The sequence below is a fragment of the Lepisosteus oculatus genome, chromosome 8, assembly GCF_040954835.1.
Source record: "Lepisosteus oculatus isolate fLepOcu1 chromosome 8, fLepOcu1.hap2, whole genome shotgun sequence".
In the NCBI taxonomy this organism is placed as follows: Eukaryota; Metazoa; Chordata; class Actinopteri; order Semionotiformes; family Lepisosteidae; genus Lepisosteus; species Lepisosteus oculatus.
In genome coordinates, this window is record NC_090703.1 from 24,241,417 (window position 1) to 24,254,781 (window position 13,365).

At 37.6% G+C, this 13,365-nt stretch overlaps 1 protein-coding gene across 6 annotated transcripts in view; it reads left to right on the forward strand.

Annotated features, from left to right (window-relative positions):
- tmem121aa (transmembrane protein 121Aa) overlaps positions 1-13,365 on the forward strand; it is a 162,022-nt gene that overhangs the window by 132,783 nt on the left and 15,874 nt on the right. For 4 of the 6 annotated variants that reach the window (XM_015351160.2, XM_015351156.2, XM_015351157.2 and 1 more), the window contains one exon: positions 5,795-5,914. The exons of the other annotated variants lie outside the window; for them this stretch is intronic. The gene's annotated coding sequence lies outside the window, so the exon portion shown is untranslated. The remainder of the gene's footprint in view (positions 1-5,794; positions 5,915-13,365) is intronic. 6 annotated transcript variants of the gene reach the window in all.

Sequence of the window (13,365 nt, forward strand, 5' to 3'; positions counted from 1 at the left end):
TGGCCGTAGGACGAGGAGGCCAGGACCCCCCCCGCAAGGTAACCAAGGGGTAGCTGCAGAGGTGGAGTTGGAGTGGAGGTACTGTAGAATGCAAAAAAGTCACACGCGAGGGAGAGAGATATCGCATTTGCTATTTATAGTGTTCGGTGGAGGAAGAACGAAGGCTGGGAATGATTGAGCGTGGTTGTTGTCATCCCTCCTGAACTTTAGTTAAATAAACTCTATTAAATGTCATGGTAACAGTTAAAACATAAAAAAAAATATGGCTCAGTGATGACACTAAACCAATCCCGAATAAATGCACTAGTCAGGAAAAATGTCTAAGAAAGAAACAAATGTTTATTTAATTAACAAAGAAACAGATCATTAAATTATCACAGCAAGATTATTATGTACTTTTTGTGAGACAAAAATATCAATTAAACAAATAACTATGATGCATTGTCTGTATACCAGACCAAGTTTATCTGAAACAATTTTTAGCAAGGCCCTGTAGATCATGGCAAAGACACAAAAGTGCATAGTGTAGTTACTGTTTGTGCTGACCACTATCAAATGTGAAAGGGAAGTCCTGAAAGAGTAAAGTGGCAATTAGACAGCTGGCTCAATTTAGAAGCCTACCAAGCTTCAAAATCAAAAGAGATTGATGGTGGTGGGGGCACTGTGGATCAGTGCTTAGGATTCTGGATTTTTTATATTTGTGAGCAGATACTGTATATCACTCAGAATTGGTAACCGTAGGTCCTAATTCCCAGATGTAGTAATGGAGACACTATACTAGTATAAAAACAGGGAGCCATTCTTCAGATGAGGTGTAAAACTGAGGTTCCAAATCTCTGTGGTCATTAAAAATCCCAGGACATTTAGAAAAAAAATGTAGGGGTTTTATACCGTTGTCCTGGACACATTTTCTCTCTTGCCTTTACCACCTATCCTGACTTCTTAATAATTCCTGTCTATAAATTGACTTCATTACTCTTTCCCTTTCCCTTCCCCACTTACAGGTGTGTTATGAGCATACTGGCATACTTTGGCTGCTGTCACATCATCCAGGTGGATGCTGCACATTGGTGGTGGTGGATGGGAGTCCCTATTACCTATAAAGCGCTTTGAGTGGAGTGTGCAGAAAAGAAAGAACTATATAAGTGTAAGAAATTAATGAATAATGAAAGATGAAAGATTAACTGGAAGGTTGTGGGTACACCAAGTGAGACACTACCGTTGTACCCTTAAGCAAGGTACTTAGATTGTTAAAATGAAATACCTAACTGTATAAATGGGTGTAGATGTAAGTATAAAATGCATTAGCCAAATAAATTAGTAGTAATAGATGGGGATGGCTGTCAAGTACGTTTTGTATTTTATCTTCTGCCATTTCCTAAAGATGATCTCCTAAACATGGTTCGGTTCTCCTACATGCTGACCTGGAGATATTCCTTTTATGATAGCTACATTACAAAAGTAAAGATAATTTATTTGAAAGTGACAAAAGCACCTAGCAGTCATTTGCATTGGCTAAGTAATTAGCAGCTGAGTTTGTTTGCCCGCATTGTAAGAAATTTAAAGCTTCAATGCTACATGGGTAAGGGTACCTGACAAAAAGAAAAAATGAAACAGTATACTGTATAAAATAATTATAATGTTGTAAATTCAGTGGACTTTTTCCAGAGTTGTCTGCTTAATTTCAGAGGTAACACTATACTGCTGAGTTGCCTCACTCTCGCTGCAAACTAAAGCCCCTATGTCCCACAGGAGATTCACAGCTTTTACAGTATATTTAAAAGAAATTAGTAATGTGAACTTTGAGCACTTATTATTATAAAATAATTATTAACTAATTTATAAAGTGCCTTTAAAAGTAGCTTCTCAAACAGCTTTATAGTAACAAAAAAGGAGAGGAGCTAACAGAATTATAAAAAATAAAACAAGGGTTTAGAATGCAGTTGAAGATGCAAAGAGTTAGAAACAGACACCAATTAAATAAAGGCCTTCCTGAAAAAGGTAACTATCTGATATCCCTGGGGATATAATTCTTTGGGTTGTAACAGCAGAAGGCCCTGTACCGTACTGTAGATATGTGGGGGATAAACAGGACACCAGTCAGATAAACAAAGGTAGCCAGGTGGGAAGCAGGAAAATAACAAGTCAGACTGGTATGGAGGTGCCAAGCCATGTAGAACTAGGCATGCAGGGAGTAAGTGTAGTAGTAACATGCGTTGTGGAGAGCTGCCAGATATTGTCAATCTGCAACTGTCAATTGTCAGTCCTGCTGGGATTTGGAACTTCTCAGCCCTCAGAGCCACACCAAATCCAATGCCAATATACTACTGTAATTCCACAATGCCAAAACACTGGTCCTCTGGCCAATGGAGACTTCAATAGCTTTCTTAGTAGTGTAGTAGGCCTGTAGATGGAACTCTTCCTTCTCCACTACAATTTCTAAACCACAGCCCCAGTATGGTGAGTGGGGATACTGTGCTGTATCAGGTGCTATTGTTCAGATGTGACATTTAAACGAAGTGCTGACTGCTTGGCCATTAGAGATCCATTGTCATTGTTTCCAGTCTGGAATTTGTACAATCTGGCATCCCTAAGTTCCCATATATTCATTAGGTGAAGCAATTTCTCTCTCATTTATCTGTTGTGCTTTATGGCCAAACATCACCCAGGTGGGTCCTGCAGTTGAATGGGTTCTGCAGCCAATGTGTGGATGAAGTGTGTCCCTTCTCATATAGAAAAGTGCTTTGAAAACCTTTAAGACGAAAGTGGTATAAACAGTAAATACCAAAAATGATACCTGATAATCAGACTGACTTCATTTCACAACCTTTTCTAGGCAAAGACAAAGTTCAAGCAGCTACTGGAGAGTGACAATTAATTTGTAATGAGGCGTGAATGAAATTACTTCTAAATGTCTGAGGTGTGGTAACTTTACTATAATAGAATTTACTGTTGAGAATAAATTTGTCCTAATACATTATTTTCATAGTTATTTTTTAACATTAATACAATGCAGAACCGACTGTTATAAAACTGAATCTTTGTTAAGCTTTCTGTACTGTATATTGCTTATTTTGGTGAATAATTCCCTTAATGAATACAGTCTGACTAACCATTTGAACATGTATCCCACAAGTATTGAAACGCTTATAAAATTGTTTTTTTAAGGGATTGTCTTTTTCAGTTTTAAAATTTGAATTGCTGGGCAAGACTTGAAAAATACCAAGTTGTTCTTTTTTTGACATTTGTAAATAAACTATTCAGTATGTGATACATAACTTAACAGCTTTCAAAAGGCAGGGTCATGCTATTACACTACTGGCAGGTAGTTTTGTCTGGATTATGTAGGCACATAGTAACACATAGGGGCCTGATGTGTGGTTTGGAATCTTTTACAGACAGATTCAACACAAAAAAACAAAAATAAAAGAGTGGGAAAAACTGAAAACCTACAGTGCTATTAGACTGCAAAACTGAAAACTATCAAAAATAAATACGGCTCAATCTTTAGAGCCCAAAATATGATAATATACTGTAAATAATATAATTAGTGTTCTGTCTATAGTTGAGCAGCTGAGCTGCTTACCAACACAAACTCTTTGTTAAGGTTGAATGCAAAAGGTTTACACCAAGTTCATGTTCCTTAACCATTCCTAAGTCGATGACTATTCTTGTTTTTCCTGCAAAGATCTAGATGTTTCCATATCAATACTTTTGCTTATTTTCAATTGGGAGCAAAATGTTTTCTTACCACAATAGTATTGAAAAGACAAACAAAAGCCAGGTCTTCTTCTATTTATACCTGCCTCAGGCATCTCTTCTAGGTGTGCCTGGTTTACCTTAAAAGAATTTCCTACTTTAGTCTTACAACCATAATTAAAACCATTATTTATGGTAGAAGCTTCATAAAACCAAAGTAAGCTACTGTATTAATCTTCTGTGAAGTGTTTAAAAAAAAATAATGAAAGTGTAAAATTAACAGGCCACCACAAACTTTCATAAAATGAATAAATGACTACTAAGAATTAATTATATTATTTGGCTTCCTAATTATTTTTATGACCATTTTTTTTGCTTACAAGTAAATCCATGTACTGCCAATACAATTACTTCCTACTTATTGGTATCTTTTAAATGTGACCATGTCCCTGTTTTTTTCACTTTACTGTAGTCACATTCTCTCAAAATAGTATATAAAAAGAAATTTTATTTTCTCAAAATGATCCCCCTTTTAATAATGTGCAAACAAAAGTATTTACTGTATGTCTGTGAATTTAATAAGATAAGAAATATTACTCTCGAGAGCAGGAAATCTAACTTAGCTTGCTTATTTGGTTTACTAGTATACATGTATTATTGATTCAAGGATTACATTCTCCTGTTTCATTTAGAATGCCTGGCAATCAGCTTCCACAGGATGGCTGGGCAGTTTGTTCCAGACCTCCACAATACTTTGTGTACAGAAGTGCCTTCTGATGGCAGTCCTAATAATTCCAGTCAACACAACCATCATTGATTATAGTTTTGAAGCATTCTTCTTTTCTTCAATATTGGATGCCTTTTGTGAATTGTTATCTACTTCCCATTCCTTTTTATTTAATCACAGCCTGAGATTATGAAATGGTGAAAAAATTAATACAGTGGAAATGTGAGATACAGATCATACCTGAGAAAACACACCAGTGTGACCTCTACAAATAGGTATTTGCTTAAAAACAATTGTTCTTCCACCTTTATTTGACATTGCTATCTATTGTTCATCATGTACTGAAAGTATTTCATATGCACAGTTTAAACTGTACACAGAGTATCTTTATCATTCTCCAACTGTGCCTTACAACAACTCTTAAAAATTAACTAGGTTTATTATGCACTATTTCAGGCCTCGGGGCACACATATTTACTTTTGTGCAAATCCTTTATCTTTCATGTGCTTTCATGTATGCTCAATGTGCACCAAATTAAGGATTTATAAACAATTAAACATAAACATAATAATGATGTAATAAATAATAACAGTAGACTTTTAGAGCTTTTATTAAGACTTTTCTAAAATTTGCAAAATATCATTACTTAAACTCCTTATTAGTTTTAAAATGCCATTTTGGAGAATTTATTTTCAGTTACCATTTTGTCTTTGGAGAGTCACAGGTGACCCAGAGCCTGACCTGAAATGACTCAAAGCAGGACAAAACTCTGGATTTGATACCAGTCCATTGCAGAATCCATGCATTTGGCTCACAAACAGGGAACAATTTAGATTTGTAGATTTCTCTGGACAGTATGTCTTTAGACTTCTGAAGCTAGACCACCCAGGGAAAACCTATGAGGACAGGGGGAGCTCATGCAGATTCCATATAGAAGACACTCCGCCAAGAACCCAAGAACTGTGAGGCTACAGTACTAACCACCATGCAACCATGCTGCCTACAGTTTTTTCAATTACTTAAAGATATGCAAATGTGTCCATCTGCAGAGCCGTGGATTAATGATGTTATAGCAGCAAGACATAATATAACACTGAATTATTTTTTGTTATTAAATATTTCTAATAATCTTTCTGTTGGGTTGACAAAACAATAACCCTAGTAGCTTAGGGCTCTGCATATTGTATAGCATTCGGAACGCAGGTGATAGCAACCTCTCCGATAAGCATCATACCCTGAGGCTCTAACACAAACCAGAACGTCATAAAACATGCTCTCATCCATGTCCATGCTGTTACTTTTAATGATAAATGCTCAGCTGAGATGTGAAGCTTCTCTGTCACTGCACGTCTTGATAATGTTTCTAGCTGCAGGTCATGGTCAATCATCCAAGTAACCAACCAATGTGAATCCTGCTGAGTTGAGAAGGACATTACCACTGATGATGTCACAACCAATCAACAGAGATGATTATCATACTTTAAAAGGTATTGTAAGACCATACACCATACACTTTGCTCACTTTCTCTGACATGAATTATTTTCTTTGCGATCCCTAAGTGAATTAACAGCCATTTATATAAAGGCATTGTTGGTTTACTGTTTTTTTCATGTTTTGTGGTTGTATTAATTATTGAATAATGTACATTTTGAATCTGTGAAAAGGTATTGACTTAAAACACTCTTACATTTTACTGTTACACTGTTTTATTGTACAAGTAAATTCATTCATCACATCAGTACGAGGTTTACATACAGTACAGTAGGTAACTACAGTTTGTCTTGATGTAGCTCTGGTGGAATTACCGGCATTTCCCCACAACCAAAAAGAGATGTCACAGTGGTGAATACATACAGGCTTCTGCCATACTTAACATTTTAGCAAAGAGTAGTCATACTGATTGATTCTGCTCAAATGCGGAAGTTAATTAGAAAACCTGTTCAGGCAGGTTCTCCCCATTTCTCCTCTGACAGACACTCTCAAACTTCCTTAACACAATAGCTCTCCTTGTAGATGTGGTTGGCTGCTTCCTGTAGTTTTACAGCTGTGAAAGCAGCTGGACGTTTCTTATTCTACAAGGCTGAAGTCCAGTGACAAATCCTTTCTATGTACTGTAAGTGTGGGAAACAAAAGTGTCTAAGTGAAACAATGCCAATTTGGATTTGTCCTGGACAAAAACTAAACTGGGTCTTTGTACTAAGTGTAAGCATTTGTTAATGCTTACACTTAGTCTGCCTTTTTTCTGTAAATGAAACTCTTTAATAAACATTTCTCTAATCTTTGAGGAAGACCAACATTTGAGCAAACACATCATAAAAACAATAATAGGAAAAATGTGGGGGAATGATATCCTGTTTTTTTGCCCCCCCCCAAAAAAAAATAGTGATATTTTTATCCAATTTAATTTAACATTTCATAGAAATGGAATAGAAATGGAAACATTGAAAGATTTGCCTGAATTCAGAAGTCTGTATTGATTTTGTGATGTTAGCAAAGGAGGCAAAGGTATTTTTGAAAAATGTGCTGGCCTGCAATTGTAAGACATTAGTTGTTACCAAGTCTGGGCTGAAACATTTATTAGATAGTGATGAATGCAATGGATTGTTGTCAGAGCTGATGTGGGCTAACCTGCCTCTGGTGCACCTCAACAGAGGCACTAGAATCAGTAATGTGACTACTGTAAGCTGCTTGTGTCTGACAGAGAACTGTGGATGCTCTTTAATTATCTTGTACGTACTGTAATACTCTAAGGGGACAGCGAAGAATAATTGGTTTCTCAATGTCTTGTTCAACATTTGTAGAGAATGTTTTGAGAGGTTAGCAAGCCCTCTTCATCTCTTCATTGCTACTGTATTGTCACACTTTTATCCACTGACTGGGAAAAAGTTTTGTGCACATGCATTATCTGTTTTAGTTTTCTCATGTTTTCCATATATTTTAATGTTAAATTCTGATTGGCCTTATTCCTACAGTGATATGAAAACGAAAGTACACCACTTATGATTCTATGGTTTTACATACGGTATTAAGACATATCTGACCTTCATCTAGTCCTCATCAAGTCCTAACAGTAGATAAATCGAATCTTATGTGACAGAGAACACAAACAAATTTCACTTTGTCACTTTGTCATTTTTAATTTAGTTAAAATTTTAAAGGATAGCAGCTTATACAGAACAGTATGTCTAGCCACTGTACTGAGGCATTGGTTTGGATATTGAGTTCTAGAAGGAAGAGTGTCACCTACTGGTCCACCAGCACCACTTGCAGTAGCAATATAGGTTTCCTTGGAGGTCACCGATCCCAATACTGACTAGGCCCAGCCTTGTCTGGCTTCTAAGAGCCAAAAAGATCAGGCTATAAGATGGTAAAGATGCTGTAGTTGCCATATTAGGCTCTAAACTACAGAACTTAAACCCAACCTTATCTCCTTGCCCAATAGGAAGGAAACTTTGTAATTGTGAAAGCATGATAATGTTTACTTGCAACATCTTCAGTTAATGAAAGCGTCTCCCTAAAATATATTTTACACATGGTCATAGCAATGGGAAAGACCTGATTACTGTTTGATTATATCATCCAAATCAAGGAGACTGATGTATAAAACCTGTGATGAGGCCATACATATTTTTCTATGAAGAAAAGCATGTCATTCTAAGCAGTAAAATGAGTGAAAATCAATGGTCCTTGAAGTACATATATCACCACTTGATGAATCACTTATATGAGAATTTAAAAAGAAGTACTGTACCATGGTTTTTAAGGTGTTTCTTAAATTAAATGGTCAGTTCAGGAAGAGAAATCTCAATCTGAGTCAAGAGATTAATATGACTTTTTAACTAAAGATGGACCTAAGAACAGTCAGAAGAATGCAAAGTGTGCCAATGCTAGGTTCATAAGTATTTGGAATTGTGTCCTTGTCTGTGGTGGGTTTGATTTTTTTGATTGCACAACTAGTCCTCTCTTTCAGCTATAAGATCTTCTATTATGGGTGACCAAATCACATCTCCACAGGATGCACAGGTATTATAATTATCATTAGGCCAAGGCCCAATAAAATTATTAACTTTTAAGTTGTTCTTACCACATATAATCTGCTTTTTAACATACAGAAACTTAAGACACACACAACAGACAACATAGTTTAGTTTTTCAGCTCTTATAATATCCAATATTATCAAGAATATTGGGAAAATTGACTTTATTACTGTATCTTTAATATCTTTAAGTATTTCAGAAAGGGTTTTTTTTTTCAAAATCATTCGTTTTTATGATACTTAATACACAAAATCTGCTGAATGCTTTCTTAGTGGCTGTCTATAATATTTTCTCTTACCTTATGAAAAGCCATAAACACTTTGGGACTTTTTACATAAATAGTTCAGTGAGTACATGCAGAACAAAATGTTTACATTTTAAATAGTGTGCAGATGGGTTTGTTAATTGTTTTGAGTACAATTGTTCCTTGGTATACTAAAATAATAAGCTTAAGTCACCTTTCAGAATAATGCCAGGTGACTGTTAATCATTTCAGTTTACTAAAAATTACCAAAATCAATTCATTAGGAATCTGTACAAACTGCCATTCAAATATATATTATTTTAACTAAAACAATGAATCTGTGTGGGATAAGCCAAAACTTGGTACAAGGTACAGTAGATGTTCACCATTTTCAGACTACAGTTGCTACAGCATGAGAAATGCCAGGAAGAAATAACTGGCATGGTGGTGAAAGCATGCTGATGTGGGGACTCTTTCCCTTTTAAACAATAAAACCTTATAGTGTGAAATAACAATGTGGATGGTTGAGTAAGATTCTATATGTTACTATATCAGATATTGTGATGCTTCGTGCGTGGCCATAATTTAAGGATGTAATCCAGGCGGGCCCGTGTTGACAGACATGTCCATTACAGTCTGTTAGGGAACGTTTGTTATTGTTACAAATAGTGGGTTATGAAAATAAAGAATATAGACTAAGCAGGTTAGTCAATAATTAAATTAAATAACCATAACCATCAAATGGTTAGATTTTAACTAGATACTTGAGTGATTGAGTATAATGCCTACGAATGCTAAAACCAACAGACGTCTGTAAACCCAGATGCTACAAAGTGAATGTGAAACCTATCTTCTTGTTCTAAAAAATGCACACTAACCAGGAGAGGCCATTTTAACCAGGGAATTCTTCATACCAATAATCAGTTTCCTTAAAAGAACCAAATGGCATGGTCTCCTCACAAGATTCAAATGCTTGACTCAAACGTGGTGTTTATGAATGACCCGGACAAGGACCTCTCACCTTCTGTCCTACTGGTTCTTCTTGTGTCCTCCCCTCCTGTATCTGGCTGTTTTATACTGTGTTTCTGGACTATTGATTGACCCTTAATCAGTTAAGAAGTTCGAGTAGGTTGCTGCTTCAGAGTATTTATATTTTTATATTTCAGTGCAGGCTGCAAAGGAACAAGTTAAGGTTTATTCCATGATGAAAGGAATGGAAAAGAGACACAAAATTTCACCCATGGAGCCTTCTTCAAGCATACACCATTAGGAATAAACCTTTACCTGTTCCTTTACTTAATCGTTTACCCAGATCGTAATTAACCAAGGTAAACCAGATGAGTGATTTGATCAATGTTTCTCACACCCAAAACAACTAAGTAACCACCATAGTTCTCTCCATGCTTTGAAGCTCCAGGTGATAACCATTGTATCTAGATTGGTAAAGAACCTTCAATAGTCACTTACCATACTGTAGCTGTAACACTATGTTTATTCTCTTATACTTGCACTCTCTTCCAAAAGAAGCGCTCTTAATCTCCCCCCATAGGGGTATCTGGGATGAAGAGTGTCACCTCTGGGATGAAACATGTCACATCGATTTCTCACACTCACTCAATTTGAGCTTGATTACATATTAAGACCATGGAGCCCTCTGCTAGCAGTCCTGTATTCATCACATGCCTTTTCACTCTATACTCTCCCATGCCTCAGTCCTGTCCATGACCTCCTCAAATCAAATCCAATCAAATCAAAGTTAATTTATCAAATGCACAACAATACAGCGTGCAGCAGTAGTTGCTGGCAATGAAATGTCTTTTCTGCGAGCTCACAAAAATCACAAGAATCCCAGAAATCACACAAACACAAAAATCACAAAATTGAGGTTATGAAAATAAGGTTACATAATAATAGATGTAATAGAAACGGAATAAAACTCAATATGAGTAGAGCTGCTATGGGTCCATGGTGTATGCAATATATACAAGTAGTGAGGATATGCTGAATACAGTGAAAACTGTGTGTCCATGTAGCCATTACAGGTGATTTGCTAAAGGAGCTGCAGGTTGGCTATTTATCAGTCTTATTGCCTGGAGGTAGAAGCTGTTCTGTAGTCTGTTGGACTTGGACCGAATGCTCTGGTGCCGTTTACCAGACGGTAGAAGGGAAAACAGTTTGTGACTGGGATGACTGGGGTCCTTGAGAATGGACCTGGCCTTCTTCAGACATCTAGGTGAGTAGAAATCCTGGATGTTTGGTAGCTCACAGCCGGTAATGAGCTGCACTGACTTCACCACCCTCTGCAGTACCTTGCAATCCCGGGCAGAGCAGTTCCCATACCAGGCAGTGATGCAACCAGTCAGGATGCTCTCAATAGTGCACCTGTAGAAGTTGGCCTGGATATGTGATGGCATGCCAAACCTCTTTAGCCTACGGAGAAAGAATAGGCGCTGCCGTGCTGTTTTGACCACGGTGTTGGTGTGGTGGGTCCAGGTTAAGTCCTCTGAGATGTTAACTCCCAGGAACTTAAAACTGCTGACCATCTCCACTGCAGTCCCACTGATGTAGATAGGTGTGTGATCTCCTCCCTGGTGTTTTCTATAGTCCGAGGTCACCCTGAAGTCCTAGAAGCCCCTCAGTCTTAAAGACCTGTTGCTGCTCACGTCCCTAGCCCTCACTCACAAATTCAGGCATTGGAACATGTACAGCTGCCTTTCAGACTAGTCTCTTGTGGGAAGCAGCAATGGAATCTCGCTCAATTTGGTTGCTCCCATTTGGCCAGATGCACTCTTACCATCTTTTTTACCTTACATGTTAACTTGTCAACATGGCAACAGCCGAAGCTTTTACTGTTTGGAAGCCTTCCTCCACACCATGATAGCACTTTTACTAGGAGCTTCTTTGCTTCTTGATGACTCTTTCTCTGTCTACGAGCCTTCCTGCTCCTAGACACCACACACTGAGTCCAGTCCTACTCAATGGACATCTACCCCTTCCTGAAGTAACTTATTTCCTGCTCCATGATATTAATTTCACAGAGCCTCCTTGCTCCTTGTGCTAACTTACAACTTTGCTGCTGATTTCTTGGTTAATCTGCCAGTCAACCCCCATATTTTCCACCCTCCATATTGCAGTGTTACACCCTTAGAGTCAGACCAGAGGCCAGTAGCAGGACATCGTGTCCTCCATGTGTAGAGTTAGGGTCACATTGCTATACCTCAGCACTCTGGTCTTTACACACTAGTTCACATTTACCACATAAACTCTCACATGACTGGCTTCTAATAAAATAGCCCTGTTTCCTCGTACTTTTAGAAAAGTGTTACGATCCCTGCCTCCCGGCAACGGAAGAGGCAGAAGAAGGCGTAGCCTTACTCCATCAGTCGACCTATCAGTTTTCTTATTCACCACCACACCCGTCTCATCCTGTACTTAAACACCTGTCTTTGCCTACCTCCTCGCTCAGTATTGGTTTTCCTTTCGAGCTTCCTAGTTGCGCTACTCCTTCTTCTGCATTGTGTCATTTTTGGTTTTCGGATTACGGTTTTTCCCCCTTTGACGACGGTTTTTCGGATCATGGCTTGGCTTCGGTACTCACGCTCTGTTTTGGATCTTTGGCTTCCCCTGGACTCTCGGCTCGTTTCTTCCACTACGGCTTTCTTTGGATCATGGCTAGGTTTTGTCAGCTCCTGCATGTGGGTTCATTCACTGGTTTCGGTTTCTCGTACCGAATCCGTAACAAAAAGGCTGTCTTCCTTTCTGCTCACTCTCCTTCCAGGCCATCTTTTCCATTACCAGATTCCCTCGGGCTCCTCATTCTAAATACTTGCCCTTTTGTGAGTAACGTCTACACAAGGGGCACCAGTGCTTTTGTGATTGTTTTTCTAAACCTAACCCCAGAAGGGGCAGATGCATATAATACACCACATAGAAAGATGCAGCCTGGCTAACCTACCATCTTTCACATATTGACCACTCTCACATACAGTATAGAGCTAGCTCACTGACAGGATAGAGCCTGCACTCTCACCACAGAATTTGACACCACACAACTGTACTCCTTCAGCTTTATTCAGACACTCTTATTGCCATTCTTCAGTCTGAGCTATAGTAGGTGGACACCTATTTAAAGCTCTTATTTATCTGAAACAATGAAAAGAAAAATTAAACAAAACATTGTAGTTTCAAACTTGTACAACATTCTTGACATTAACTAATAGACATCCAATTGTGTATATTCTGCCTTTTACACATGAATGACTTTCCTTTCCAGTAAACTCTGAATCACAACCTTCTAGGACAAAATGCCTAAGTGCGCAATTTAATCAATATGCAAAACAGTCTACAAGTACTGTACGTATTTCCATTTTGAACACACCATGAAGTTGGTTCTCATTCCTTTTTCCTCCTTACATATGCAAAATTATAGTCAGATTTGATGGCGTGATTTACAATATATAATCTGTGCTTTCCTCTTATTGCCTTTGGTATTTGATGCATGACCTTCAATGTGGTATATTCCTTGTATGATACTTTGTTGTCTTGTGATTAGTATTTGACTTGCTAAGTATTGTTGTAGAAAATAGAATTTGTTTTTTAATTTGGAAGCATGTGAGAAATATATATGCTGTATTTCACACAGACTTAAATATTGT